Genomic DNA, 6,655 nt, shown 5'->3' with positions numbered 1-6,655 from the left:
ATATGGTCGCAAGCAAAAAGGCAGTGGCAGCATAATGTGGCTTGGTGACGTTGCTAGCAGTCACATGGATCAGTATTAAAGATGTGTAACTGTAGGTTTTGCATCTTTGCTGCATCAGAAAGTAGATAGCATTATATCAGTAAAGTGTTGCCTGGCTATTTTCCTACCACATACTATGATTGTGCTAGTTTCTCCTAGTCTTGCCATACACTGTATTATTTACCTTTGGGTTTTAGCTCCTTTGAGCGTTATCTAGTATGTTTTAGTTTTCATTTCATGCGTGAGGTTAGAACCTTGTAATGTTCGAGAGTGTTGTGTTTCTCTTTTTCAGCACCTCACTTTTCTGTTAGTCTGAATTTTATTTTTTCCTAACAATTTGAAGAGGTTATATGAGAGAATAACCTATTTTTCCAAATCTTATTCTTTGGGTTTGTTTATGGTAATTTTGCTCAAACATAAATAACGGTTGTGTTTAAATCAAGTCTATCCAGTTGTAACAACCTCCATGTCTAAAGAGGACTTTGCCACTCCTTTAAAAACATTTTTTTTTTAGATATTTGTTATTGTTAGAAACAATGAACTGAAAATGTAAATACTTTTTCACTGAAGTATGTGGGCTTCTGATGGATGGATGCCTAGTGGTAATTCTAAATATCAAACCGCAAGTTGCCAATGATATTAAATGTCATCTCCTTAATCTTCTGTTTTTTGTTTTGTTTTTTTTTTCCTTTCAGCCCTGGTACCTGACAGTGTAAAGAAGGAGCTTCTACAAAGAATAAGAACATTCCTTGCTCAGCATGCCAGCCTTTAAATTTGAATTAGATTGTGTTGTTTTGTGGTTTTGTTTCTGAAAGTAAAACTTGCCATAAATTAGAAATCAGTTTTCCAAAATAAAATCCTTTTTTGTATAATGGTATACAGTTTTCAGTAATGATGTATACATTGTATTGATTTTTTTTCCTAAATGTGTTATTTTAATAAATATCTCATGAATGAGTTTGAAGTTTCCTTGGATTATGGAATAAGTGGCATTTATTGATAATTGACCACAGATCTGTTGAGAGAAGCAAGCGAGCGATTAATGTAGTTTTAAGTGTTAAATGTATGCAAAACTGTACTAATAACGGGGGAAATGAGCAGTCGCTACTGATTTTTCTGGATGGCGGTGTATTCCGCTTTTGAATCCCTGTAATATTGAATGTCCCATCTTGTACTACAGGTGTCTTTTATTTTTTATTTGCTTTAAGCTCTGAGGATTAGGACTGGGTCTCACTCATTTTATGTGCCTTCCTTATTCCTCAAAGAATTTGTCATCCTATTGGAAGAGAGAACAGTTGCAAAAGTGGCTCCATACCAAGCTCCTCTCACATACTCAACTCAGCTGAACTTTGAAAGCAGAAACTAAATTGCTGCCCCACACACTAAGGTCAAGCAAGAATGAGAAGTAATCTCCACCTATACTTTTATTCTTACATCAAGATTGCCAAATTCGATGGACTCTTATCTATCCTTATGTGACCTCTGCTGGAAAATGAAAATGTTGACCATCCTGCCACTTCGAACTTTCTTCCCACTCCTCAGATTGTTTCTTCCTAAAGGAAGTTCCTTTTGTTTCTTGTGTGTACCTTTTGCTGTACATGACTTTAAATAATGGTATTTCCTGGGCTCCTGCTTGGGCCCTCTGCTAATAATACACTTTTCCTGGGCAAATACCTAGAAACTGTGGTTGGAGCGTGGTTTTAAACATAGCAGCTTGATGAATGGTAATTGCGTCTCCAGACACCCACCGAACTACTAGATTTCTGCCCACTTGCTGTGGATCAGCTATGACGTTTGCATAAATGCATCAGACCAATGATGCCTAAAGGTGATGTTCTTCCTGCTCCTGTACCTGTCTTTACCACATGCCTTATCTGTGAGTGATACCTACCAGATAAAACCTGAGGCGCTTGTTCAAATACTGAGTCTAGTGATTCTCTATTTCCTACGAGCTCCCAAGTAATGCTTATGCTACTGATTGAGTTCCACTTTGTAGCTATAAACTGTCCACTCCCTATCCTCTTAGTTCATGGCCACGTTATTACAGTAAGCTTCTAGTAGTTCCTTGCTTCAACTGCTCTGTGCCTCTAATAACTTCAGCATCGTTGCTTAAGTATTAAGCTTGACTCACTCATTCCTGGTGGTTTTATTTCCTCACTTAGGATGTGATTCAATCTCAACCATAGATCCTTTCTCGATAGTATAGACTCCCTGAAAGTATCAAGTTGTTTCACCCATCAGTATTTTTTTTTTAATTACTGATTCAATCATGATTGACAAGTCTGTTGGGTAAGGGGTACAGTTCCACACATTTCCCAACTCCAGAGTTCTGCATTCCGCCCCTAAGTACATTTAAAAACCCAACAACCTAGAAGTCTTTCTATTTATTACTACTTAGCCTACAGAATTCAGCTTATTGCCAAGACATTGTCATTCCTCTGGTTTGATTTCCTACCATTCTATAAGAAACAGCTGTTTATATTTCCTCTTCAATGCTATAGTCCTTTTTAGCTTTTTAATTTTTTTATTAGTGAATTAGTAATGATGAACAGGATTATAAAATAATGGGTACTTAACAGAAGCCAGACCTCCCACCTTCTGCACTTCATAAGGATCCTGGGTCCATACTCCCAGAGGGACAAAGAATAGGAAAGCTTTCAAGGGAGGGGATTGGTACAGAGTTCTGGTGGTAGGGATTATATGGAATTGTACCCCTCTTATCCTATGGTCTTGTCATTAATTCCATTTTATATATAAATATTTTTTAAAAATGGGTTCAATTCCATAGAGTTCCCACCAAGGAATCCCTTGTCCCACCATTATTTATTACTGTAAAGAGACAGAAATTGAGAGGAGAGGGAGATAGTCACCTGGAGCCCTGCTTCACCACTTGTGGAGCTTTTCCCCCCTGCAGGTGGGAACCAGGGTCTCAAACTCTCCTTGAGCAATGCGGTGTGTACATAACCAGCTGAGCCACTGCCTGGCTCCAATGCTATAGTTTTCAGACACTTGTATGCATCACCTAGAGTGTAAGAAACATGTATGACTTAGGTTTGTTTGATAAAGTGAAATAAATGATAGCACAGAACTTTCCTTCCATGGGGTGTGGTAGGGTGGGGTGGGGGCCCAGGCTTGAAACTGGGTCATGCACATGGCAAGGCAAAGCAGCAGACTACCCAGAGGAGCTATGCTGCCAGTGCAATTACCAGAGTAGGTAACACAAATGGGTATAGTTGAGGAGGGAAACTTCATCTTTCTGGTGTATTTTTACTTTCAGTTTAGTATATGAACCAGACTGGCTTATTCAGGTAGACTTCTGTATTTAAGACATGTACTGAAGACATGTCCACACAATCATCAAGTCTATACAAAAGCTTTGTTCATTTTCATCACTTCTGAATTGTGATTTAATGGAATGATAGTTACCATTTTCCTACCCAGTGTTAAAAAAAAAAAAAAAAAAAGGCACTGTTCCAGGAAATGACACAGTGAGGCAAGTCTTGGTACCTCAAGAGTGAGGTCCTGTGTTCGATCCCTGGCATTCATTGCTTGTACCAGAGCGGTGCTCTGGCTCTCTATATTTCATTTATAAATATTTTTAAATAGTATTAAATGGGGAGTTGGGCGGTAGCGCAGCGGGTTAAGTGCACATGGCACAAAGCACAAGATCCCGGTTTGAACCCCCCCTTACTCCTCACCTGCAGGGGAGTCCCTTCACAAGTGGTGAAGCAGGTCTGCAGGTGTCTGTCTTTCTCTCCCCCTCTCTGTCTTCCCCTCCTCTCTCCATTTCTCCTTGTCCTAGCAACGACATCAATTACAACAACAATAAAAAGATAAGGGCAACAAAAGGGAAAGTAAAAAAAATTTTTTTAAAGTGTCTGTTAAATAGTATTAAATGACACTTGGAAAATCCAAAAAAAAAAAAAAGAAAGCAGTGGGCAATTATTACTGTATGTGCAAGTGAAAACCGATTAGATGATACTTTAATAATGAGAAAAGGTTTTATGAAAATATTTTGAAACAAAAAAGTGGAACTGAAAATATAATAATTGAAAGTACTAAAGAACATATGTAGCTTTAAAATGATGGCACTAAAAACTCTCACCACCTCAACCCCCACCATATCTAGGTTTCTTTTTTTTTTTAGTATTTCAATTTTTATTGGATAGAGACAGGCAGAAATCGAGGAGGAAGGGAGTGATAGGGAGGGAAAGAGACAGGCACCTGCAAGACTGCCTCAACTACATGGCAAAGTTTTCCTCCTACGGGTGGAGACCGGCGGCTTGAACCCAAATCCTTGCGCATCGTAACCTGTGCACTCAACCTGGTGCACCACCACCCGGCTCTTGTAGGTTTCTTTAATATCTTAGTAATGTCTAATAGTGTGCATCTAGAACCCTTAATAACCTTCAAGTAAACTTTGTGAACATCTTCAGTCACACTCATTTACGTAATCTACAAATACATGCCTAAAAGATCTTGAAGAGTCAATAGGTTCCTATTACATGATTGATTGCATAGGATGAACACTGATAAGGTGTGCCACGGGCTCTTGTGTAGAACCAAGGAGGGCTAAATTATTTATGCAATCACTTTGCTTTGACATTAGGAGCGTATCATTAGGTTGAGAAGTGCCAAACCAGGGCCTGCATGATAGTAGGCTTTGGTAATTGGATATGAGACTTTATAACTTGATAAAATTTTCCACCTACCCAAGATGATGGTGACAGCTGTTTAGTAGCTGATGTTGACAATGATCCAGTGTGCGCTTTTGTGTTTTAACCCTTATAAATATCTCTCATATAACTCAGTGTCTCCATAAACCCTGCATACTTGTCATTAGAAATTGCATGAGACTCATTTTGGACCAAGAAATCGAACAGGTGAAATCTCACAGTTGGATTCCTGGTTTCATCTTGATACTGAATTATCAGGTAAGACTAACTTTTCTTCCTCTACTACTACTACTTCTTCTTCTCCTCCTCCTCCTCCTTCTTTGTCTCCTTCTCCTTCCCCTTCTTTTTCTCCTCCTTTTTTATGAATCACAGCAGGAAAAGGAGATAAAGGTGCAGCAACATGGGTTCTCTTTTAAAACAAACTTTAAATTTTTTTCTTTTCATTTATAATTGGATAGAGACAGAAATTGAGATGGGAGGGGGGAAATAAAGAGGGATAAAGACACCTGCAGTCCTGCTTCACCACTCATGAAGCTTTCCCCCTGCAGGTGGGGACCAGGGGCTTGAACCCTGGTTGGTCCTAGTGCAGTGTCATCTATGTTCTTAACCAAGTGCACCAAAAGCTAGCTCCAAGACTAGCTTTACTATTCAGCTTCATCACTTGTGTTATAGAGCTGACAATGCTGGCCTAGAAAGAGCTAAAGTAATTAAAAAAAAAAAAACCCTGTAAATAACACTAACGGTCATGAAGAACAATATAAGTAACCAGAAAATAGCAATACTGAGTCATATCTCTCCTAGGAAAACACTAGAAATTATATATAAATTTTCTTCCAGGGTTATAGCTGGGGGCCTATTGCCACTGCTCCTGGTGGCCATTTTTTCCCATTTTATTGTATAGGACAGAGAAAAACTGAGAGTAAGGAGAGAGAAAGACACCTGCAGACCTGCTTTACCATTTTTGAAGCATTCCCCCCCACACAGGTGGGGAGCATGGGCTCAAACCTGGATCCTTGCATGGATTGTTGAGCTTAGAACTATGTACACTTAACCAGGTGCACCACCACCCTACCACTAAAAAATTTTTGCTGTTTTATTTTATTTATTTATTTACTGGATAGAGACAGAAATAAGGAAGGGAGAGACAGGGAGGGAGATAATGAGACATATACAGCGCTTCTTCACCACTCATGAAACTTTCCCCACTGTAAGTGAGGAAAGATAGTTTGAACCCAGGACCTTGTGCATTGTAACATGTACACTCAACCAGGCCAGCCACTACCAGCCCCCTATACCGTTTTATAGATACAAAATTTATACCTATGTGGAAAACATACATCTATTATTTATGTATATCTAGTTAACGTTAGCTATAATGACAATATCTTAAATAAATGTAATATGACTGAAATGAAATATCACTATACGAGCACTTCTCTTGGAATAGTGAGAAATATCTGTTGCCATTTGTACCCTCATTCTATTAGGAAGTCCTCTATGATTTGGACTGCGGTCTACTTATTTTTCAGTGTCTAAAAGTAAATTCTTCAGAGAGTTTCTAGCTGAAGAAAATGGCTGTGAAGGAAAAGCTATGTGCCTGTGCACTGCAGACTTCAGATTTTATCTAGTCTTAGAATCAGCCACCAGGGGGCACTTGAAGTCTGTATTTTGGTTGATACCGGGGCTCAGCAGAATTTCAGCCAAGTGTATTTCCAATTCAAATCATCTAGCTCTTGAAAGATGAAAGTGTTACTGAATTAAAACTTAATGTAAAGATCTCGGGGTGATCTTCTGGTGAGAAGTCTTATGAAATTACAATGAGGTGGAAATTTCACTGAGATAATTTTCTGAAACCAGTTTGTAATGAAGACAGTTGAGTTAACGCGTAACAGGACAACTACACCTATTGTTGCTTATTTTCTCAAAATTTGTGAAAGTAA

The sequence above is a fragment of the Erinaceus europaeus genome, chromosome 1, assembly GCF_950295315.1.
Source record: "Erinaceus europaeus chromosome 1, mEriEur2.1, whole genome shotgun sequence".
In the NCBI taxonomy this organism is placed as follows: domain Eukaryota; kingdom Metazoa; phylum Chordata; class Mammalia; order Eulipotyphla; family Erinaceidae; genus Erinaceus; species Erinaceus europaeus.
The sequence above is the reverse complement of the archived record's forward strand: the minus strand, read 5'-3'. Positions refer to the sequence as shown.